At 37.7% G+C, this 26,501-nt stretch overlaps 1 long non-coding RNA gene across 1 annotated transcript in view; it reads right to left on the reverse strand.

The window, feature by feature from the left end:
• LOC128315021 (uncharacterized) overlaps positions 1–26,501 on the reverse strand; it is a 187,321-nt gene that overhangs the window by 129,412 nt on the left and 31,408 nt on the right. The window contains exon 3 of the long non-coding RNA XR_008297404.1: positions 25,442–25,530. This is a non-coding gene — a long non-coding RNA (uncharacterized LOC128315021). The remainder of the gene's footprint in view (positions 1–25,441; positions 25,531–26,501) is intronic.

Genomic DNA, 26,501 nt, shown 5'->3' on the forward strand with positions numbered 1-26,501 from the left:
TTTAAGCTTTTAGGAATTTTTTTTGTGTGTGAAGCCTGGGAGTGAATATGTTCTTCTTGACTAGAAATAAATTCCTATTATAGAAAATACAATTTCAAAGAAATTTCTATATTTAAAAAAAGTACTTTCCATGTACATAGCAAGGGCAGGAGGGAGGCTATAATTACTGTGCTTTAGAAACGTAATTAACAAATAATGAAAGCCTGCTCTTCTGAATACATGAGACCATCAGTCATCAGAGTCTTTGCCATGATTTCTTTTTTTTCCCTTCCTCACTAGGGCTGACAGAAGGGCCAGGTTTGCCCAACTCAGCTTCTTTTCCTATGACCAATAGCAAAGCCAGTGTCAGACGAGCTGGACCCTAAGCTCCTTTCCAGATTTAACATTCTGTGCTTCCATTCTTTATTGATGAGGTGGTTGGCTAGAGTCAGAGTCAAAAATCTATCCCGACCAAATACAGAAAAATCAGTAGCCTATCCAGTAACTGCATTTGCTGCCTCTGGATACAAAATGGAAACATCCAAAACTTACTTTTACTTATTTTTATTTGAAGTATTGTTGACATACAATGTTATAGGAGTTCCACGTGTACAACATAGTGATCTGACGATTCTATGCACACCATAATGTTCCCCAAGGTAAGCATAGTTAACGTCCATCACCCTATGATGTTATTACAATATTACTGACTATATTCCCTTGATAGGTCATTTGTTCTGCCACAGATCCATCAAGACTCTGTATCCAGTATCATTTTGGCAAATACAAGTTTCAAGCAGAGTAGTATCATATACTTATCTATCCTACTGAAATGTGATACTTTTGACTATGAAGTTTGAGCTTTCTTAGTGTTTTAAATTATCACTTATATTTTAAAAATATTTATGGGGCGCCTGGGTGGCTCAGTTGGTTGAGCGACGGACTTCGGCTCAGGTCATGATCTCACGGTGTGTGAGTTGGAGCCCCGCGTCGAGCTCTGTGCTGACAGCTCAGAGCCTGGAGCCTGCTTCTGATTCTGTGTCTCCCTCTCTCTCTGCCCCTCCCCCACTCATGCTCTGTCTCTCTCTGTCTCAGAAATAAATAAACATAAAAAAAATAAAAAAATATTTATTAAATACTGTGTAATGTAAATTGCCACAGATTAACTGTGGACTAATGTGAAAATTAGGTAAGTAAGTAAGAGAAAGAAATCTAGTGAGAAAGAAAGAAAGAAAGAAAGAAAGAAAGAAAGAAAGAAAGAAAGAAAGAAAGAGAAAGAAAGAAAACAGACTCATCAACCAAAATTTCACTGCAAATTGCCCAAGGGCTTAGGAAATACTACAATGTCCTACTAATGTGAGAAAAGATAAAGAGAGTCAGGAAAACAAGTGGATAAAAACCCAGGAAGGTGAACACTGAAGAGAGATTTCAGAACTACAAAAAGAAATACTTTCTGTTTCTGTAGATTACAACGATGGGTTCATTCTAGATAAAATATGCACACTGAATGAACTACACTTTACCAAACCATCATTTCTCTGTAAAGGCTATTATCATTAGAATTGACATATCTTACCAAAACTGACCTAGAGAAATGGTGCCCACATTTAAATTCAGTTTCTAGAAAGAGGACAAAGAACAGGCTAGGAGAAATGGACCAGGGAAAATTCTGCCATGTCATGGGAAATGGCCCCAAAGGGCACTATGATCTCCCAGAAACGGGCAATGTTTCATGGGGCCTTGGGGTTTCATCTGTCACTTCAGAGAACACACGTCACCAGTCTCTGCTGGGCACTCACTCACCCGGACCCCAGAGGCCAGAACTGCCAGAAGCACAGGGAGGGGGTGTGCTGCCCACCTACCCCTGCTGCATCATGTGTAGGACAACATGGCCGCCGTTCGAGGCATCCACGCAGCCGCATACTCTTTACAAGTACTTTCCTACCTGCTGTCAGTGACTATAAACTTAATGATAGCACCTGCTGCCCTCGCGCTTAGTTAATTCAGAGTGATCTGCCTGAACAACAATAACAACAACAACAACAAAATCAGAAAAGCCTCTGTTCTTCAGTAATAAATTATCAGTCTTTACTTTGGCCTGAAGGGTCTTTGATTCATGTCATATTACACTTACACTAAGCACTGATGACAGTGGACACATTTAGTTTCTCTAAGTAGTGTTGGGGCTGGGGAAAAGGAAATGGCTACTAAGGTTAAATAAAATGAGAAGATCAATTGTCTGCCTGTATATTGACAGCTGGGGAACTAGTTATCCTTAAAAAGTAAAATAAAAACAAAAATACCTCACACTGGAGGTATTTATTCACTGAGGAGTAAAAGCACGCGCTAATAAAATTTTCGCAAGAGTTACTGGCAGAGTGAAAAAAAGGAAAAAAAATAAAACATCAGTTATTTTTAAAAAATAATTTAAAGAAATACAATAGAGCATAGGTAGTCTTTTCAACAAATTGTGCCGAAACAAGTGGACATCCACAAGCAAAAAAATGAACCTAGATATAGACCTTACATCCTTCACAAAGATGAACTCAAAGTGCATCATAGATTGAAATGTACTACGCAAAACCATAAAATTACCAGATGAAAACACACGAGAAAATCGAGATAACCTTGGGTTTAGCAATGATTTTTTACGTAAAACACTAAAAGCAAATTCCATGAAAAAATAACTGATAAGTGGAACTTAATGAAAATGAAAACTGTGGCTCCAAATTTTCTGACGCTGTCAAGAAAATGAAAAGACAAATGCCAGAGTAGGAGAAAATATTTTCAAGAGACGCTTGTAATAAACGGTAGCTATCCAAAAAAACACAACTCATAAAGCTCAACAATAAGAAAGTAAACAACCCGATTAAAGAATGGGTCAAAGACTTTTAACAGACCTCACCAAAGAAGATATAAAGATGGCAAATAAGCATATGAAAAGATGTTCCATGGGAATGCAACCTGGTGCAGCCACTCTGAAAAACAGTATGGAGGTTCCTCAAAAAACTAAAAATAGAACTACCCTACGACCCAGCAATTGCACTACTAGGCATTTATCCACGGGCTACAGGTGTGCTGTTTGGAAGGGACATATGCACCCCCATGTTTATAGCAGCACTATCAACAATAGTATGGGCAGAGCCCAAATGTCCACAGATGGATGAATAGATAAAGAAGATGTGTATGTATATATAATGGACTATTATTCAGCAATCAAAAAGAATGAAATCTTGCCATATGCAGCTATGTGGATGGAACTGGAGGATATAATGCTAAGTAAAATTAGTCAGAGAAAGACAAAGATCATATGACTTCACTCATATGAAGACTTTAAGAGACAAAACAGATGAACAGGGGCACCTGGGTGGCTCAGTTGGTTAAGTGTCCAACTTTGGCTCAGGTCATGATCTCATGGTTCACAAGTTCAAGCCCCCATGTCGGGCTTTGTGCTCACAGCTCAGAGCCTGGACCCTGCTTCAGTTTCTGTGTCTCCCTCTCTCCTGCCCCTCCCCTACTCACAGTCTGTCTCTCTTTCAAAAGTAAATAAACATTAAAAAAAGATTAAAAAAAACCGAAACAGATGAACATAAGGGAAGGGAAACAAAAATAATGAGGGATGCTGGAGGTGTTGTAGGAGGGGAGGGAGATGGGCTAAATGGGTAAGAGGCATTAAGGAATCTACTCCTGAAATCATTGTTGCACTATATGCTAACTAATTTGGATGTAAATTTTTAAAAAAATTTAAAATAAAATTAAAAAAAAAGATGTTTCATGACATGTGTCATCAGGGAAGTGCAAATTAAAACAATGAGATACTGGAGCACCTGGGTGACTCAGTCAGTCAAGCATCTGACTTTGGCTCAGGTCATGATCTCATCGTCTATGAGTAGAAACCCTGTGTCGGGCTCTGTGCTGAGCCTGCTTCGGATTCTGTGCGTCTCCCTCTCCTTCTGCCCCTCCCTCGTTTGTGCTATGTTTCTCTCTCTCTCTGTCTCTCAGTCTCTCTCTTAAAAATTAACATTAGGAAAAAAGTAAAATAAAAACAAAAAAAACAATGAGATACCACCATACATCTATTAGAATAGCCCAAATGCAGAATACTGACAACACCAAATGCTGGAGAGAATGTGGAACAAGGAAAACTCTCACTTAGTTGTGTTGGGAATGCAAACTGATACAGCCACTTTGGAAGACAGTTTGGTGGTTTGTCATAAACTAAATTTACTCTTGCCATATAATCCAGCAATCATGCTTCTTGGTATTTATTCAAAGAGACTGAAAACTTAAGTCTACTCAAAAGGCTGTGCACTGATGTTTATAGCAGCTTTGGTCATAACTGTCAAAAGCAACCAAGATGTCCTTTAGTAGATCAATGGATTGATAAACTGTGGTTCATCTGGACAATGGAATATTTTTTAAAAAGAAGAGGAAGAAGAAGAGGAGGAGGAGGAGGAGGAGGAGGAGGAGGAGGAAAAATGAGCTATCAGGCCATGAAAAGACATAGAGGAAAATTAAATGCATATTACTAAATGAAAGACGCCAGTTTGAAAAGGCTACATATTATATGATATGTGATTCCAACTATATGATATTCTGGAAAAGGCAAGCCCATGGCAATAGTAAAAATACCAGCAGTAGCAAAGGGTTGGAGGGTAATGTGGGAAAGGAGGAGTGAATAAGCATAGCATAGAAGATTTTTAGAGCCGTGGAACTCTTTTGTATGAGATTATGTCCAAACACAGAGAATATACAACACCTAGAGAGGACCTTCATGTAACCTATGGATTCTGGCTGATAATGATGTGTCAACGGAAGTTCACTGATATAAAAGTATACCAGTCTGGTGGAGGATTTTTTAAAAAATTGTATGTTGTGTCAGATTTCGGCTACTTTCCGACTAACTTTCTATAAGCTAAATATATTTATTTGCAGTTACCATGCTATCTTATCTCAGTATATTTGGAGATAATAGGTACTATAGCAAGAATAATAAAAAAAATATAATTAAATGTAGGTACTATTTTCATTTCTGCCAAAATAATCACTGAATGGAATCTTCAGCAAAAGTTGCACTAGAACTATCAGATTGAATCCATGTGCTGGTCTCTGGTTTCAAATTTGAGTTGTTCTCATATAAAAAGGCCATTCATAAATTCACACTAGGCACATGATAGCCTTGCACAGGGTCTATAGATAGTGTGTAGTAGGATATTTCCCAGAATCCCTCTGCTCTCTTTTAACAGTACTCATTACAAACTTTACAAAAACTCATCAGACAATAAGGAAAGGAGGTCCGACCCATTCTTTATTTTATCCCTTCTTACTCAATTTTATAGAGGTACAATTTGCATAAAACATAATTCAACCATTTATAGTGCATAGTTTGATGATCTTTTACCACCACAATCTTGAAAGAGAACATTTTATCCCTCCGGAAAGTTTCCTTTTGCCCTATCCCACCTAATCCGTCCCCACCCTCACCCCCAGCACCACCTCCCAGGAAACCCACTGATCTCCTTTCTGCCAGTGCATTTTCATTTTGCCTATCCTAGGATTTCATTGAAATGGAATCATATAGCACATGTTCTTCATGCCTGGCTTCTTTTATTCATAATATTTCTGACATTTATCCATCTTGTTCCTTTACCAGTAGTTCATTCTTTTTTATTGCTCAATAGCATTCCACTATATGGATATATTATCTCATATTTATCCATTCACTTGTTGATAAATACTTGGACTCTTGATTGATTTTTGATATTATGAATAAAGTTACTATGAACATTTCCCATGGGTAAATACCTAGGATTGCAAATGTTAGGTCATATAGCTATGTCTTTTTAAAAAATAACTGGCAAATGACACAAAATGTTTATGACACAGGAGTGTATGACAGTTCCATTTGTTATACGATGTCTCAAATATTTAGTATTGTCAATCTTTTTATCGTTAGACATTTTAGTGAATTTATATAGTAATGTTTAACTTTGATTTTAATTTTGACTTCCTTGATGACTGATACTGTTAAAAATCTTTTTGGGTGCTTATTGGCCATTCTTATGTATTCTTTTGTGAATTATCAGTTCAAATTTTTTGCCTGTTTTTAAATTAGACTATTCTTATGATCTATTGCAATGGCTTTAAAAAATATGCTCTAGGTGCAAGTCTTTGTTAGATATATGTTTTAAGAATATATTCTTCCATTCTATGGCTTTTCTATGTATTTCTTTAATGATATCCTCTGATGAAGAGAAGTTTTTAATTTTGATGAAGTCTAATTTCTCCATTTTTTCTTTTATGATTTTTTTTTTTGCCTTCTGCAATGACACAAAGATTTTGTTATAGGCTATCGTACAGATTTGGGTTCTGAGGTTATATCTAAAATCTATTTGAGTTTCTTTTTTTTTCCAAAAGGAAATCAAACTGATTCAGCACAATTTGCTAAAAATGATCAAACTTTTACATTTGAATTACCTTGCTGGATATATTAAAAATTAATTGACATACTGTTATAGTGAATTTCTAGACCTTATATAGTTGAGTATTGCTTTTATACCCAGTCTGATTATCAATGACTTTAAATAAGAGATTTTGGACATGTACATTTACTATAATTACTGACATGCTTGTGTTTAAGTCAGCCATTTTGCTATTTATTAAAAAATGTTTTCCTTATTAGTTCTTTGATCCTTTTATTCCTCTTTTCCTGCCTTGTTTTAGAAAACTTGAGTCCTTTTCCTTTTCTATTTTCTCTATACAATTGGCCTATTCGCTGTATCTCTAGGTTTTATTTAGTAAGTGGTTGTTCAACAGTTTACAGTGCACATCTTTAACTTATCACAGTACACTTTCTAAGAATATTATACTAATTCAGATATTATTTAAGAATCTTACAACATTATGCTTCCCTTTCCCTTCATCTGTAGTATAAAGTCATGCAATTAGCATATGCCAGTACAAGTCAGTAACATCTTTATTTGCAAAAATTTAGAATCACTTTTCAAAATTGTCTTTGTCTCCATCCATATAAAAAGGCCTCATCTCCAAAAGAAAAGGGAAGAACATATGTTAAAAAGATACATTATTTAAAACTCCATAGTAACTCGTCACATATTTTCTTACATTGGAAAATAATCTTTACTTACATCTCTGGACAAAAACTTATTTATTGATTTATACTAAATTTGTCCAAGATATTATGGAAGATACAAAGATAAATCAGATATAATCCCTGCTTTCAAATAACTTATATCCAATTGTGAATGGGAAAGGGTGTTATTTTTTAAAGGCTACAATATGATTCAGTTTAATAAACTCATGAAAGGTACAAAATGCTGTGGTAGTTCAAGTAATGAACTAGAAAAAGGGAGATAAGGCTAGAAAGGACCACTGGGTACCCTCTGGGGAAACCAGGAATCATTTTAATCAGAAACATACTATGATTAGAATTTTCTTTCAAATATAAAACTGATTAACACATTCAATGACTTAGACAAATTATGAGGCTTCATCAATTTCAAGGAGAGAGTCAATGGAAAGCTGAACAAAGATAGTAAAGAAAAGAAGATAAAAATGTAAAAGATCAAACAACCAATTTGAAGAAAGAAATAACATAGAATGGCTACAAAATGATAGTACCCTAATATAAATGGAAGTAATAGAGAAGAAGGAAATTTTCACAGAAAGGTGATAGTGGGAACCATGGGGATGTAACGAGTTTAAGACGCCATTGAGGCACCTGTGTGAAAACTGGTTAGGCAGCAGTTGAATATCCAGGACTGAATTTGAGGGAAAGTTGGATTTTATATGTAATTTTACCTAGAGGTCTGAAGAGGGATGACAGCTGAAGTTGTCAGATGAGATGAGATATTTAATGGAGAAAATGTAAGAAGAGAGTAGGCCAAGACAAACTTTGATGACAGGAACAATAACTTCAGGATAGAAGAAAAGAAAGAGAAGCTTAAGAAGAAGACATATGAGAAATCATTAAAGAGCTAGGGAGACATCCAGAATAATGATTTTAAAGGAAGTAGCATGGGGGAGAGATCTAAACGAAGGAAAGGGGACCAGCAGTAATATGAAGTCAAAAGAATGAGATTAAGAAAAACCCTTGATCTGGAGACTGAGAGACCGCTTGTAAATGAGAGCAATTTGAGTGAAAGTGTTGCACACTGTTAGAAAAATGAGACTATCTATAACCCCAGAATAACTTTTTATAAACACAACCACCATCACCAACAAAAAGAAACAAAAAGAACTGTAAGCTTACCTGAATATTCAACCAGTCAAAGAGAAAAGAAATATCAGTTGGTGAAGGGATGGAGAGGGAAGTTGAGAGCCAAGGTTTCCAAAGGAAGAGAAGAGAAGTGGAAGGGAGGGTTTCGAACTGAAAACGCCATCTTTGTGCACTAAGAGGAAAGAATATAAGGAGTAAAGACAAAAGACAATTAAGTGTGACAAGAGAGAAAGCTTATACAGTTCTTGTCTGTTCTCCTTCTATCTTGTAAAACAGGAATGTGAAGAGTGGGGATAACAAAAATGACCTAAGAGGAGTAGAGTGGTTATCACAGCTGTGAGGAAAAGGACCCACAGCAGACTTGACTGTCAGGCAACGGTTAAGAGCATGTAAAGGTCAGAGAGCATAAAAATAATTAGAATTCCATTTGGAGTAAAAATTTTAGAGCTCTATCTTACAAATCTATCTACCTGGCTGAAGCTTTGCTAAAATGACGCTCTCACCCTGTAAATAAAGACACTCGACTATCCTTTACCGGAGAAAACTAGATACCAAAGTGCTATTTTGCTAAAGTCATTCTAAAATTTCTTGCTTTTTAATCCTTACCTCATTCAAAATCAATATTTTCTTATATTTTAATTATTGTTTTCCCTCATGCAAATGAAATCATCTGGAATATAAAAAAGAAGTCACTATAATAAAAGAGTTAAATTGATACAGATAACGTTATTTCTCTGTGTTTAAGAAAACCTCAATTTCGTGGGTTATACAAAGTCTTTGTCCTGTAAAGACGTAGAATTTACTTCCCAGTACAATTTATGTTTTACAAGAAATCAAAAAATATGTATTAAGCCTTCTGAATAAATGCTTCCCAGAGATAGTTAACCTACCGAACCTGTGAATAAACATTTCTTTGGTAGCACATGGCGGTATTCACACAACAATTGGGTTCCAAAATATGTTTCTTCAGTGTTATATAAAAACATCCAGTTTGTGTAATGAACAACAATAGTGCCAGTAATCAAAGAAATCAGGATTGTCAACAATGAGAAATAATGTCTCCTAGCAACCAAGTTTCAATTACTCTTTGTTTGCTAACAAGCACGGAGATATTTTATGCTGGTAGCTTTATTCCAGAGAGTAAAGGATTATCAAAGACCGTAAGAGAGAGTTCCTATTTTAACCAGCTCTGGTTTCCAATCAAACATCTTGCAATTAATTTTATTAGTGTTTTAGACGTAATTTACTTTGAATAAGCCATAACTATGATTTGTTATTGTCATGTTCTAAAAGAAACTGTAATGTGGAATAATTATTTGTTTAAATAATGGAATCATTGGCATACAGATGATACTCTAACAAAGTAAAAATTTATTATCATTAATAATAAGATTAAACAAAATCATATTCCAGAATAGATCCCAGGAGGACCCTTTAGCTATTTTAGTTGAACTAGAAATAATACTACTAATTAAGATATAACACCGACTGTCATAGCAGTAGTCACAAAGACCATTTACTAGTGCCTAATAAAAACCTTCTACTGCAACACAGATGCACTGTGAAAGTACACCCTTAAATGAAATCAATCTGCACTGTGAACATTACCTATTAAACTTTGAAAACAATTTTATTCAAGGCATCTGTACTAATCCCTTTATATTATTTAAATTGGGGAAATGACCACTGAAACTGACCTGTTTCAGCTGTACTCCCTCTGCATTTGGTGGGTGGGACTTTTACCTCTTACAGCTTTACATACAAGGCAGACCGAAGAGGGTAGTGTGTGAGAGGAACTACGGCTGCAGTGCTGGTACAACAATTATTTCTCTCACTATTGGATTTCTGCAATCCATTTCATCTGAACCTTTTAGAGGGAAGAGGCTCATGGAAAATACCTCCCCCTCCCCACCACACACACACACACACACACACACACACACACAAACTAGAGGCCAAGAAGATAAGTAGTCAAAATCCACATCAAAGCAGCCACAGCTGTAGTTCTGTAAACTCAAAAAAATGTTTTCCGACTGGTCATTTGGGGATCTATTTCTGTTAAATAATATCTCACTTTTTACTGAGTGATATTGGTATTAGGTAGGAAAGGATACTCTATCTTTTCAATTTGTTTCTAGCGCCATTTAGTGCTTTTCAAATTAGCTTTTGTAAATGTTTTGAAATAATCTATTTGTCTATTATTTGTATTATTGTTTAACTAAAGGTGAAGAATGAGGGATCTGATTTAAACTTATCTTAATAGGGGTGCCAGGGTGGTTTAGTTAGTTGAGCAGGTGACTTCTGATTTCTGCTCAGGTCATGATCCAAGGGTCATGGGCTAAGCCCCATATTGAACTTGAGATTCCCTCTCTCTCTCTCTCTCTCTCTCTCTCTCTCTCTCTCTCTCTCTCTCCCTTTGCCCTTCTCCCCTACTCATGCTCTGTCTAAAGTAAAAATAAACTTACCTCAATAAATAAACGTATCTATGTAAATGAATAAAATTATCAAACTGAAATGCAATTATTTCTGCTTAAGTGTTTTTTTCAGTTTATCTTAATTGTAAGAAATTTGTAAGCCTTTTTTTCTTTCTCTGATTGCTTCCTTTGGCTAAAATATCAAAACCTCTCCAAAATAGGAGACTTTTGAATATAAATACTTTCATTCATGTCTTAATATCTTTGGTTTTTAGCTTCTTATTACTTAGCAAACGAGCAACAAATCAGAGATCATACGACAGAATTTTAGCCTATGTTTAGCACTAAGTTGCACACATGCCAAGACAGAACTATTGCATATAGAGTCACATAAGTACACATATAAATGAGATGATCTGTAGAAAACGATGAGATTATCTATGCACTCGGAAGTCAACTGTTTTTTTGTTAATTATTATTATGGACTATAATGAATAGTATCATGCAGCATAAATGATGTTGAACCAAACACATTTTCTGGCAAGCAAAATTATTTTCTACAGTCAGTAAACAAGATTTAATTAATCAGAAAACAAGGATTTCAGGAAAATGCTCTTTTCAGAAGAAAGTCATCATTTACCGTGTTTGTCCAAATGCTGCTGTTGCAGGGGTTACAGAAAAAAGATCAGCTACAGTCTGCTTTTGAACAATTGGTTAGAGTGAGATCCTCAGCGTGCAAATGCATCATCTTTCAGAGGCACTTCCATAGCCACCATTTTTACGGTTTTAATATGAAGCTTTGCAAAAATATCTGCCAGCTGACCATGACCAATATAAAATGATTTGTCTCCCTATCCTTGAAACAGTAAACAAATGTGAAAAGGAACTTTTTTTTTCAATACTTACATGCAACAGGAAAACACTACTCCTAAGAATAAGAATCAAGAGACTTGTATTTCAAACCCAGTGGAAGTGAGTCTTAAGTAAATTGTGTAACTTTTTGGGGTCTCGATTTTCATACTGGTAAAGTGTGTGTGTGTGTGTTTGTGTGTGTGTGTGTGTGTGTGTACGCACGGGTGTTTATTTAGAACTAAATTTTCAAAGAATGCCTTTTAATTTCTCACGGAGATGGAAACAGTGTCTGAAGACAGGGGGACAGGGAGGGAAGCAACCGTGACAGTGAAGACTGAGTATCCTGCTGGCAGAAGTGGGGAGTTCATAAACATGTCCCTGAGGAAGACACAAGGGCCTTCATTCACAGACTTTTCTTTTCACAGGGGATTGTGGCAAACACGGAAGTCACTGGTGTAGATACTCCACTGGCCTGAAAATTTCTTTACTTTTTACTCTCAGTATACACTGAAAAGCTCCTACAGGCACAGATTTATACATGGATATGTGCATAGGCCAGAGTGTAAAACAAAGTTCTGCTGGGGAACAAGTACATAGTGGAGACTCAGCACATCAGGCTTCTTTCCAGAGCCCCACCGTTGTGCTTTTGAGCCATTACCAATGCCTTTCAGCAATGCTGTCGACAGAGCTCAGATAGGGTCCTGAACTCTAGAGAATGAATGAGATATGCCAAATGAAGCATAATTACTTGATTGACGTCATTCAGCTTTCAACTCACATTTAATGGGGGAGCTTCTACTGCTTGAAACAGTGGGCCGTTTGTAGCACATTATGCAAATGATAAGACTAATCTTTTGCATTATACATAAGAGCTGCTTATTGTGCATTAACTAATTTATCTGACTACGCAGGGGCTATGAATGCTGATTTTTATTAAGCTCTTCATTAAGTGAAAACGTAGGCATGGCAAGTGCATATATTAGCCTGTACCTGTTTTGCGTGGATGAACAAGTACACACACACACACACACACACACACACACATCTAGTTACCAAATGACATTCTTTTGGTGGTAGGAAACATCAAACATGATATTTCTTTTCAGTCAAATCAGGAAGATGAGAAAGTGAGAATTAAAGAATCAGAAGGAAGACTATAGTGTTGTTAATATTCATCACACTTATTACTTTTATCATGGTCAGGAAATTGCTTTTTAAAAAGACAGAATGTGTAGGTTGCAGTCAATAGTTTAAATCTTACCTAAGAACCCTTAGGATGCTAGTGACTATTATTGTGATTATCATAAAAAGCAAAGGAAGAACAAGTGAACCCAACGCGTAATTAGAGCAGTCACTTCAGTTTTAAGGTAAGTATATTCATTTGAGAACAGAAGGAAAAAGAGCAAAATAACATTTTATTAAGTAAACACGAACCCATTTGGTTACGATCTAGGCACAGGCGTGTGTAGACAGACATGTGAATAATGTCTTAGGTAATGCTCCGATAAGAAGCACATTTCATTCAGGCACACATTTGAAACCAACCCAGACTCTCCACACAGAGCCTGCTCTTCTCAGCGAGAATTTGTGGAGTTTCACAAGAGATCCCCAAAACACCACACATTTGATTTTCCTGACTAAATTTAGAGAGATTTCATTTATTTTAATCAGCAATGTGTACTGGAAAAACTATTTGCAATTTATTACAAGCATTTTGAGTTTATTACTTTAAAAATATTTTAACAGTGCAGTTAACAGCTCACTAATGGGTGAGTTCCTGATTACATCTATAACTAATTTTCAAGGCAAAAAGGCTAGCAGAAATTTTCATTTCTGCCTCTTACTTTGAAGACACTAAATACCAACAATGACCAGTTCAACAGATGTAGAAGGGCAGAGAAGCCCAGTACACCCTTCTGACTTCAAAATTAAGTTCCCAGTTTTAGTTCATTAAAATTAATGACCGATCACTGTGTATCATGCATGAGAACAGCTCCTTCCTTTATCAGCCAGGTAAACTAAAACACATATTACTAGACACGACACAAAACCAGCCCTGGGATTTGGCCATGAGCCTGACCTAACTGCAGAATGTTTATTAAATTATTAAAATTTATGGGTTGATAGCACTCTCAAGCAATTTATTATAGCTGTAAACCATTTTTAAGTTTTGAAAACACAATAAAGTTGATTTAATAATCCCCCTAATCTTATACACAACTTCCTCCAGAATTTTCTTCAATTACGGCTCATAAATTGCAATTTATTGTGTATTAGAGAAACACTAAAAAACAAATACTTCATGAGAATTTCATCAGATTCATTTATTCTGAAACATTTGCCAGGAAGTATAACAAATTCACATGTGACCCCTGCACTCACAGAGCTGAAGTTCAAATCAAAGCCACAATAGAGAGTTCCTTTGCCAAAGATAATAACGAAAATCTTCCCTGAACTTGAGCCAGGAACTTGACTTTAATGAATGCAAGGGTGAAGGGGTCAGGAAAGGGAGAGAGAGGCAGTTCCAGGGAAATTCTCTCTACTCTAAAAACAGCTTGAATTGCAAAGCACAGATGGTCACATCACCTCTTTGTAGGACTTTGTTAGAGAACGAGCAAGTGAAAAGAGGGACCGCAAAGCGACAGTAATTAGGAGCACACATTGTGTTCTTCTCAGGGGCAGCAGGTCATCAGTGTAGGCAAATTCACTTAGATTTAATGACTTTTAAGTGAACATTTCATACTTTTAAAAAACCGGAATTGACAGTGGTTTAGGAAGAACAATCCCTAACAGTGGAATAATTCTGAATGTGTTTCACATTTCACAGTGACTTGAGTAGGGCAGAATTGTCTGCTGGATCCAGGTGGTCCTGTGGCTTCTATAACTGTGTTTTCAAAACTGAAATGGAATTTTGGGGGAAGTCTTAGGGCCTCTGTTAATGGAACACAAGGAAAATATATGCATAAGAGTTTGCATGTATTGGGAAGGAGAGGCATTACTCTGTCCAGAGGATAAGCAACGTGATGTGAGAAGAACTAATGCATCTACATTCCTTAGAAGTTTCAGGTTTGGGCCCTTTGGCTCACTTTGGGAGGCTGGAGGATGAAACTCTTATTCAAGCAAGCCTATCACTGATATCAATTATATTAAATCTACAGCGGGTTGTTTCCTTGACTTGTAGAACGAGACACTACACGGAGCTGGCTCTGGGAAAACCTCCAGGGACAGAGGATTTCTTCTAAAATGGTATTTCCTTCTACTTGGGAATTCTACAGAATCTATTTGCTTAAAATGAGCAAGATCCTTCATGGGACTCAAGGACAATGAGGAATGAGAGATGACACAATCAATGACTTCGTCATACTAAAGAGGCCTTAACATGATGAAGACTGTAGTTGGCTCTCAGTGTCAGTTTAAAGTCAGAACTCCATGGAAGAATACGGTGGGCTCTCATTTCCCTCTTTTCCTCTTATTTATTCTGCCCTCGGTGCCTGGTACTCTAAACACTTGACTATGGTAAATGTCATTAGAAGCGCCTTCTCTGATCTATCTCTCACAGGTGCACCTGGTTGTATTAAATGATTTTCCTCACCATCTTGGCCACACATTGTGTCAATCAAATTTCTGTCCCTGAAATACTGAGCCACTTAAGTCTACGGAACTGAGCTGAAAGATCCTGGAGACCAAAGATCGAAGGTACGATTTTTCTAGGGAACTTGATGTCTATGAGTAAAGGAAGATGATCCACAGGGGGAAAAGCACAGAATGGAGTTATGGAGACAAGCAGGGTAAGAAAATATGAGGCCATAGGGAGAGTTAAAAAGTAGTTGCCTTCATGTTCCCTATGACTTATATCACTTCTTATGAGGCCTACCTATATTTCTAACCCTTGAATCCTTTATATTCTCCTGCTCTATCAACCCCATTTACATTTGAGCTAGTGTACTAGGCTTCTGTTCTTTAAATATCAATGGCACTGGGTACACAAATGGGGAAATAAAGTACTCTGTCCTCACTCTACTTGCAACTTTGCCACAAGCACTGACACCAGAGCAAACTCTGTGCACAACCAACACGGGCAGGAAACACGCCGACCTCTCGCTTCTGTGTTCACTCGCCCAAGAGGTACCAGGTAACAATGTTGCACTCAGTATCAGTGACTTCCTGGACTCTCGATGGCTTATGTCCTGCCCACCTTGACCCCTGACAGGAGAACACGAAGAACAGCTCCACAGTCCCCATCTGCAAGTTCTTCAGGTCATTTTTGCACGTGGAGCTGAGTCATAAGTTAGAAGTGGTCTACTTGGAAATATTGTGTCGTATGTATTTTATCCAAGAAGATCGTATGTAGGGATTGCCCATAAGTCAGGGCAATACGTTGTGGAGCATGTTCCAGAAGATTCTTAAGTGACCATGAAGTATTTTCAAATAGGTATAACGATATAAATGTGACAGTAATAATCACCAGTTTGAATTTGGGTCACTTCCTCTATGGCCAAAAGATCATACATGTACCAGCTATGATGGAGTAACAAAGGCCAGATATATCTTCTCACAGGAACAACTGAAAAACTAGAGCAAATATACCCATGAGTGGGTTTCAGACAGTGGATCCTAGGAAACAGAGGGCAAAAAAATCATTGAGGAAAGGGAAAGAGCGGATCCTTACAATGCTCCAGCTTGCTGCCTGAAGAAAGTGTCCGAGGTATGCAAAGGGACAGGACGCCCAAACAGAGCTCTGTGGTCTCTGTGAATAGAGAAAAAGTTGAAAATACGGGAAGTATCTATGGGATAGAATTTTCAGAGAAAGTACCAGAGTCAAGAGAACCGCAAAGAAAGTTCCAGACATTTGCACTAGTTTTATCTGCCGTCTTTTACGGAGGCCTAAAAACTGCATTAATATAAGAAAATACCTGAGGCTGGGGAAAGAAACACTAAAAAGGAGCAGGTGGAAAAGTCCCAGACATCACACAAGGCCAGGAGAAGGTCATGCTCCCAGGAGCCACAGAAGAAGTCCTCAGTAATACTTGGCACATCAGGGGGAACACCCAGAAGGTTACAGTCTCACTACTAGGGAAAATTAGCCCTAGCATAAAAGCCACCTAACAAAGCTTAAAAACAACTCCAGAAAGAATAGAACTGTTTCTCAGTAACCTAACTGCATCCCAGAACACAGTTCAAGAATATTTAAAGGAATTACCCAATACAGTAAAACTAAAACACCTGATATCCAATAAAAAAAAAAAAAAACTAAACATGTAAAAAAGGAAAGAATAGACTAAAAATAAATCAATTCAAGTGATAGAATTATCAGACAAGGACATTAAAATAATTACAAACATATTCTATATGTTCAAAAATATAGAGCAAGAAATCATGTATACATTAAGGAGATCATAAAATATCATGATATAAATAAGAAATTATTTAAACCTCTTTAAAAAAACTTCCATATATAATATACAATATATTGTATATGATTAAGAACAGATTAGACACTGCATAAAAAATAGATCAGTGAATGTAAAACAGCAATAAAAACTTTAAAAATAAAACAGAAAAAAAATTGGAAAAAATGATCATAATGTCAGTGAGCTCTGAGAAAATTCAAGCAGCCTAATACTTGTACAAGTAGAATCCTGAAAAAGAGAGAAAACTGAGATAGAATAAAATATTTGGAATAATGGCTGAAGTTTTCCAAGTTTGTTAAAAATTATAAACCAAAGGTGGCTTGGGTGACTCAGTTGGTTCAGTGTCCAACTCTTTATTTTGGCTCAGGTCATGATCCCAGAGTCATGGGGTAGAGCCCCACAGAGGGCTCTGAGCTGAGCATGAAGCCTGCTTCAGATTCTCTCAGGGTGCCTGGGTGGCTCAGTGGGTTAAGCATCTGACTCTTGGTTTCGGCTCAGATCATGATCTCACAGTTCATGAGTTTGAGCCTCATGTCGGGGTCTGAACTGTGAGCCTAGAGCCTGCTTGGGATTCTCTCTCTTTCCCTCTCTCTCTGGCCCTCCTCTGCTTGTACGCATACTCTCTCTCTAAATAAGTAAATAAATAAACTTAAAAAAAAAAGATTTGTCTCTCTACCTCTGTCCTTCTTCTACTCGTGCTTGTGAATGCATGCACATACTCTGCGTCTTAAAAAAAAAAGTCTCTCTCTCTCTCTCTCTCCTCTCCCTCTTCCTTTTCCTCTCTCTCTCTCTCTCTCTGTCTCTCTCTATCTAAACCAACAGATCCAGGAAACACAGTAAAGAAGTACAAGATACATAAAGAAAACAGAAAACTACACTGGGGCAGAGCATCATTAATGTGCTTAAAACATACTAGTATAAAGGGAAAATCTTTAAAAGCCGCCTAAGAACCCATCACTTACACAGAAACAAAGATAAGAGTAACAGCCAGCTTCCATCAGAAACAACACAAGTCAGAAGATCATAGAGCAACATCCATAAGAGCAATGAAAGAAAACTTGGCAACATAAGCTTCTATATCCAGTGATAATATCTCTCAAAAACAAAAGTGAAATAAGAATTTTTGCAGACATAAAAAAAACCTGATAAAACCAATCACACACAGACTTGTATTACAATAAATATTGAAGAAAGTCTATCAGGCAGAAGGAACCATAACACCAAGTTGGAAATGTGGATTGATAGGGAGAGCACCAGACATGGTAAGTAAGTGGTTGTAAAAAAATATTTTTCTTAGTTTTAAAATATCTTTTATTTATTTATTTTTAAAGTTTATTGCGGGGGGGTGGACAGTGTGGGCATGCACACACACACATTTGCACACATGTCGAGGTGGGGCAAAGAGAGAGAGAAAGAGAGAGAATCCCAAGCAGGCACCATGCCTAGTGAGGAGCCATTCTCGGGGCTCAATTTCACAAACCATGAGATCATGAACTGAGCTGAAATCAAGGGTTGGACATTTAACCAACTGAGCCACTCAGGCATCCCTAAAATATCTTTTAAAAATAAAATATCTTTGGGGTGCCTGGGTGGCTCAGTCGGTTGAGCATCCGACTTCAGCTCAGGTCATGATCTCGTGGTTCATGAGTTAGAGCCCGGTGTGGGCTCTGGGCTGACAGCTCGGAGCCTGGAGCCTGCTTCGAATTCCGTGTCTCCCTCTCTCTCTGCCCCTCACCCGCTTGTGCTGTCTCTCTCTGCCTCTCAAAAATAAATAAATGCAAAAAAATTTTTTAAGAAATAAAATATCTTTTAAAAATTTCAAGTAAAAATTATAAAAATGTATGGTGGGGTTTAAAGCATATGTAGAAAGAAAATGAATAACAAAAGCATAAAGTCTGAGAGAGTAGAAAGACAATATACTGTTTTAATATTCTTACAGGGCAATTGAAGGGGGGTAATATTACTTGTAGACATGTGATAGATGTGTACACTAGAAAATTTAAAGCAAACATAGACATATATGCACACACAAGAGTTAGAGTTAATAAGTCAATAAGGAAAGAAAATGGAATCAGAAGAAAAATGCAGTCCAAAAGCAGGTGTGAAAAGCAAAAGAGAACAAAGAAGGCCTAGGACAAACAGAACACATATAGCAACATTACAGATTGAAAACCAACCATTTCGATGACCATATTAAATGTAACTAGTGTGAGTTCACCAGTGAAAAGGTAAAAACTGACAGATCAGATAAAAGCAAGATCCAACTAAATATCCTATAGATATTAAAATAATAATAAAGAAACATGCTAACGGTCTTTATGCCACTAAATTTGACAATTTACATAAATTGGGTATACTTTTCAAAAAAACAAGCTACTAAAACTCACTCAAGAAAAAATAGATAAACCTGAAAATCCCATATTTATTAAGGAAATTAAATTTGGAGCTGAAAATATTTCCCCAAAGACACCAGGTGAGTTAGGTGACGAGTTCTAAAAACACTTAAAGAAGGACTACGGACTCTTCACAAATCCTTCAAGACAATAAAAGAAAATGCTTCTCAGCTCACTCGATGAGTGATATTCTCATCTCATGAGTGATATTCTCATCTCATGAGTGATATTCTCATCTCATGAGTGATTATTCTGATACCCAGATCAGAAAGAAAAAAACATAAGAAAACTTTGGATCAACACTCTCATGAACACAGACAGGAGAAATCAAAACACACTTTTAGCACATATATTTCAACAATGTATAAATAAGGGAATATATCAAGACCGTGATTTTTATCACAGCACGCAATGTTGGTTTAACATTGGCAAATTAGTCAAGGTAACGCGCCATATTAACAGACTAAAAACAAACCCCACAACTAACTTCACATTTAATGTTAAGTCAGAAACACGGCAAGGATTATCGGTCTCATTATTTCTATTCAACACTGAACGGGAAGATTCTTAATCCGTGCATTAGGGCAAGAACAAGGGAAAATATAAGGCACATCCATTGGAAATATAGATGTATGCACACACATGTATACACACATACACATAAAACACATTTCACAAGTCAATAATAGGAACCGATATTTAATGATTACATTTACCTGATTGTTCAAAATAGGTAAAACGATAGACACTAATGATAGACGAGTGGCTGCCAGAGACTGGGAGAGGAAGGAATGTGCAGGAAGGAAAGGAGAGTGACAGTTAACAAGCACAGAATTTCTTTGGAGGTGACGAAATATTTTAAAGTGAGATCGTCACAGTGGAAGCACAACTTTCAAGTATACTGAAAGCACTGAAATGTACACTGAATTTTATGCTGTGTAAATTATATCTTAAGCTGGTATAAAAAAGAAGTTATACAAACTCACGATTAAATAAATTATATTAATAGCAAAGATAAAAACACTCAAAACGCATCACTTCCTTGTTATTTTGCCCGGTTTTTTTGAAATATTACTTATGATCTTGAGGCGATTCATACCTATTTTATCTGTAGGATAGGTAAGCAGTATAACAGTATTCTACTGCACACATCTTCTGAGCTCTGAATTCAGTCACCATGTTGGCAGATTGAAATTGGACACTGTCAAAAACCGACACGACAAAAATGGGCAACCGCCACAAATGTGAGCCTGCATCCTCCAGACAGCTGGTTGTTAATCATTCACAAGTACCTCACTGCCTGTTTTACTCCATCCTCTCCAGACCAGTGCCACGTGGACCAGAGAAGGTAGCCAGGAGTGACAAAATCCTGAGGAGAAATGCATGAGACAATACATTTGTTTGCCCTTGTAATGAGAAAATGATGTTCCTGGAAGGAAAGGAAGGAAGCTTGATAAATACCTGACTTGCACACGATTTGAGAAACATCTTGTCTCAGGCTGGAAGCTATAGTCCAAGCGTACATTGTTGGTAGATCATGTGGTGTTTATTTCTCTTAAGCGGTTTGCTCATAAAAAATACCAGGCAAATAAGAACTACAACTTTTCTACTTGTATAGATACGCACCTGTGTACCTCACTACTTCCTCCTCTGTAGCAAACACACTAGGTAATTAGGGCTACCATTACCTTTTTTTCTTTACCTCAATGTTGCATTGGGTAAATGGTTGTATTTGTTAAGTTTGAGCCTTTAATATAAATAACAACACTTACGAAAAGGTTTTCTGAGTCTGTAGAAAAAAAAAATTAAGGTACTGACTTCTATTACTGGAAGAGTTTATTATAATAATCATAATATCTATTTGCGTATACTGGAAAGGATGAGGAAATTTAAGAATGAGTATAAAATATCTGGCTCCATCGGTTACTAACAGTGAAAACACTTAGTGTGCTAGCTATTTATGCCTTCTGATTCTCATCTTCCCCATCTGTAAACTGGGGTGAATGATGGTTCCTGCCTTTTAGAACTGGAGATTAAATGAGATGATCTCTTGTAAAAAAAAAAATTTGCAGTATACTTTCTGGCACTTAATAAGCACTTAATAAATGTTTGTTTGCTCTTTATATATTTTGCTGTCAAGATTTAAATAGGCAATCATAATATGTACTGTGGAAATTCTTGGTGGATTTCATTCCAGGAGGGCATATCATATTTATTTCCTAAGATTCATTATATTAGTTTTCCCCGTGCAATTTCTTTGCACGTCGTACGCATGTGTAGGCAGTATATTCAGACACAAGACCCTTGCATAACTAGGGGATTATTTGGACTTTAAGGCTTACTGAAAGAGACGGCTGTCCTATGAGGTGTATTTCCTCAAACACTGGAAAATGGCAAAGGAAGCAGCTCTTCCTCTAGCAGGGTTGCCTTTTATCTTCAGCTGCTTACAAGCCCTCAGAACTCTTCGGGGATAATTGCAATGTAATGCGTTACAGATGCTTGCTAGGTAATTTACTCAGCTGCCACCACCTGGGGCGATTAGACGGGATTTCCCCTCCTGACACTGGGCCCCGGGAATTTATAGTCTTGGCTCTTTCTCTTCTCTGGTGGTATCACTCTTCTCCCCCAGGCTTTACTAGGAAGTCAGCCATTTTAAAGTATACAAGTAGTTTGCCTGCATGAGGAAATACCAGCAAACAAACTCTATACAGGCTGGGTAAACTTTAAGGCATGGTCCCTATTTTACCAGCCCGGCTAAACCTGAAATATTATCAGGCTCTTCGGGACCCACCCAACTTTAAAGCAGTGCCCTTATCTTTTCGTGTGCCGTAGACACTTTGGAAGTGTTAGGGGCTGAATTCTGTCCCTGCAAAGATGTATGGTGAAGTCCTAAGCTCCAGGATATCAGAATGTGACCTTTTTTGGAGATACCATCTTTACAGAGGTGATGAAGACGAGGTCATTACAGCGGGTTCTAATCCAAAATGACTAGAGTATAAAAAGGGGAAATTTGGAGACAGACATGCACACAGGAAAAACACCACATGAGGATGAAGACAGAGATTGGAGAGGTTCATCTAGAAGTCAAGGAAGGCTAAAGATTGCCAGGGAACCAGGAGAAGCTAAGAGACAGGCATGGAACAATCTCCCTTACAGTCTGCAATAGAAATCAGCCTTTCCAACACCTTGATGTTGGACTTCTAGCCTCCAGAACGGAGATAATAAATTTCTGCTGTTTAAGCCACCAAGTTTGTGATACTTGGTTACAGCAGCCCTAGCAAACGACTTTGAAAGCCTATGAAAGGCTGTGGATCCCCTCTCGAAATACCTTTTTAAAATAATGTACATAGGATAACAAAGGAAATCAAACATTACAATATTGGTTTTAACTTTTTTTCAAAAACAACTCTGGGATGTACGCATATATGTATTGATCTATTAATGTGTTAAATACAAGATCTAGTGGTGGGTCAAAAAACAGTGCAATTCTGAAGCATGGTTAAGTGTAAATGGTATATTAAGGTCTGCAACAAACCTTATATGAAAATACCTGTGATTTCTATTGGTTATAGGGTGCTATTATTACTGTTGTTTACTGTCCATAGTCGTAATTGAAAGAAACGGTAAATTCCAATTAGAGATTAGTGAAAGTTAGGTCAAGTCCACTGACCACCTGAATTCCTTCCACAGACATCTCCAGGGTCATGGACTCCAGGGGAACAACTTCAGCTTTAGAGGCTTGGTCTCACTGAATCTTTCCTTATTTATAACATCTAGTCACTTCGTTCACTCTTACTTGTTCATTCATGTCTAGTTCCAGGCTATACCTTTCCTGGGTACTTCAGCGATAAGATTCTATTCTCTCTGAGGCCCTCTTTACTCCTCAATACCGCACAAAGCTCATTCTCTTGGACCTGACATTGATCTTAAAGTTGCTAGCAAAGACTGAGGGTTGCTGGAGCCATGTCGGGTGGGGTGATGGGCTAAACAGGTGATGGGCAGTGAGGAGGGCACTTGTTGAGAGGAGCACTGGGTGTTGTATTTAAGTGATGAATCGCCAAATTCTACTCCTGAAACCATTATTACACTATATGTTAACTTTGATTTATATTTAAAAAAATAAATAAAAAATATTTTACAACGGACAATTCACATTACAGCCCCACTCAGGGCCATCTCTGAGACAAGGAGAACGGAAATCTTCCCAGTGGACAGAGAATCACTGTTATGATAAGTATCATTATTATGGTTATAATTTCCAGTTTGCCTCTGATGGCTAAAAACCACCAGTTGGTCTATGCTATTCCAGAATCCTTTAGTATTTTATATGAATATTGGGGAGCCTCATTTCATAGCAGCATCTCTTGCTATCATCTATGGCCTATAGAAGACATCTACCACTGAACTTCCCAACCATTCTGGTACCTATTTACTAGTGAATTCTTGAACATTTTACAGGTAACAGTGTCCTTGCAGCCTGCCTGGGGATTATAGGCAGCTGTCAGGTCATTGGACTTATGTAGTAAATCCAGCCGTGCATGTCCTGCTGTCCAAGCATTTTAGGTTCCTCTTTATTACTATGTCAAGACATTCGAACAGTCCTACCTCTTTTACTCTAGGCCATCAGTGGTTTAAACACCACAGGGTCTTCTAGCAGGATATTATCACTGGCTCCAACGATCCTTCCATAATGTTAAATCCAGACAATGTTGCCACATCAGCAAACTCGACAGTTTGGTCTCATATCCCACCTTCCGGGCCCCAGCACTCTCAAGATTCTCCCCTGGCATTTTTAGCTGCTTCTGCCATTATAAATTATATATCCAGTTCTCTCAGGCTGAATAATCCCTTCCTTTGAGTATTCGGGACAGTTCTCCCGTGCTTGAACACTTCTGAAGCATGATTGTTCTTACGGCTTTAAAAGCAAAGAGGAGAGATGGGGACATCTCTTGAGAAGACAAGGGCCATATTACAAAGTATTTGATTCAGGTGAGAGCTTTGCAAAATCACTAGGCAGTGGGGGACAGGTGTCCTCTATCAAGAAAAGGCCACTTTTACCAGCACAGAGGGTTTAGGGGAATCAGAAGATTTCATACTTTTTTAAATGCATCCTCTCTTCATGTCGCCAACTCCAGCCTCAGAATCTCAACACCTTCGTATTTGGTCCCTACCTTTTTTCACAAAAGCTGTAATATCAGCACCCTTTTTAAATCTAGAACTCTCACAATCAAATCTGAGGGCAGATTTTCAGCCTACCCTTTGGCTATAGTCAATAAAGGTCTTTGTAAATACTGCCATAGATCACTTTTAAGTTTTCACGTTGTAATCGGAGCTGACAGTTGGCTGATCTGTATTCTTCCATTAGAACACCTGTGTCCATTAACAAAAGCCATATTGTCAAGAATCAAGCTCTAGAGCTATTGCATACATCAGTGCACCCCCTTCACTTATACCCCATGTCACACCACTACAGAGATGTTCATGCTCCAGGACCACAGGCTCTCTCCTCCTACCACTTAATACTAGCAGTGTCCTGGCTTGCAATTAATTCAGTTCTAGAATCCTATTCTGTAAGACAGCTTTCTAGAATCAACTTTCCAAAGTTGGGACCCATGTCACTGACCCTCAGCCAAGGAGTTTAAGCAAGTTATCTATCTGGAAGGTGATCTTATAATCCACCAGTAGGGAGATACAAAGTAAGACAAAGAAGCCAATCGGAGAGTCTTATTGAGCACGCTATCATCGGAGCCACTTGAGGCTCAGGTACACTCTAGTTTGTAGAATTCTGTATAGAAAGTGCCTCAAAGTTATCCCAGCGTAGGGGTGAGGAAGATGGGCTATTTATGCATGAACACATGCAGTCATTGGATGAGAGCTACTGTCAGGAGTGTTAATGGTAACCCCGCAGCATTGTCTATCTACCTACATTTAGGCAAAGTCCCAGGTGTTTTCCATGACACTTTATTACCCATATGGAAGCAGTAGGCATAGGACACTGACAATGTATGCTCCAAGCAAGGGTATTGGTGAAGCAAGAATCACGAAGAGGTGAAAGAGAAAAGTCCTTCAGAACAAGATAAATGTATCCTCTTTACATGGGACAGTCGTTTCTCACATGACTTATCCCAGTAGACAGAGCTTGGAGCCACATACCTATTCAGTGACTTGATGTAGAGGGAGAACTGGTCTGAGGTGAAGATAGGCGTAGACGCAAAGACAGTGGCAAATCGCTCGGTCGGGGCCTGAAAGGAACAAGATTGTAAAGATAAGGCAAGGAGTACGGGTAAGAAGAATATGAGTGCATCTATGGGAACAGAAGCTAAGTGCAGCCCTGTGTGTCCTGCCAAGTCTCTTCTCACCAGGGGACATCCACCCAAAGAAGGCTCTGTATAATGGAGGACTCCTCCAGTGGATATCAGCCACCCCAGTGTTGGCACAAGAGTTCTTGAAGACAAAAATCATAACGGCAGAGGTGGAGGCTATACACATACCCAGGATAGTGGGCACCACTCATCAATGCTGATGTAGCTGCTGCCACTGTCGAACGTCTTGCATATCAGCAGGAGATCAACACTGAACCTTTGATGTAGTTCCATCCCTTGAGGAGACTAACTAGCCTCTTGGTGGCAAATTGTTTAGAACAAACCTATTCCACCTAGGAGACAACAAGGATTCATATATACCTCTGATATGAGTTTTCCTTCTCTGCCCACAGTAGCCCAGCCGACAGAACTGTCCAAGAGGTCACAGAATGTCTTGATTTAACAACATAGGATCCCACCTAACATCACTTTAGACATCCTAGACTATAAACACAGGTAAGAAAGGGATCAGTACAGCCAAGGACAATATTCCGCTCCCCACATCTTACAGAGTTTTACACGGTATTTAGGTAGTTGATTGATACTTATTAAAAGGGAAAAAAAAAGCATTTTGAAAAAAATCTCTCACCAAGGATACTCAAAAGTATATTTCATGTCCTCTGTATGAAGTAACTATACATTAACACCAGTGACAAACACACAAAATCTTTAGATAATATTTTCCAAGAATAAAAAGGATTAACGAATTCACTTTAAATTCTCAGATACGTGAATTAGAGCAACTGAGTTTTAACACAAAGGGAGAAGAAAGGAATTTATTTTGAAAATTTATGCCTTAAAGGACATGATGAGGACTTTAATATCACCTTCTTAATTTTGTATTAGCTGGA

The sequence above is a fragment of the Acinonyx jubatus genome, chromosome A1 (genome assembly GCF_027475565.1).
Source record: "Acinonyx jubatus isolate Ajub_Pintada_27869175 chromosome A1, VMU_Ajub_asm_v1.0, whole genome shotgun sequence".
NCBI classification, from domain to species: Eukaryota; Metazoa; Chordata; class Mammalia; order Carnivora; family Felidae; genus Acinonyx; species Acinonyx jubatus.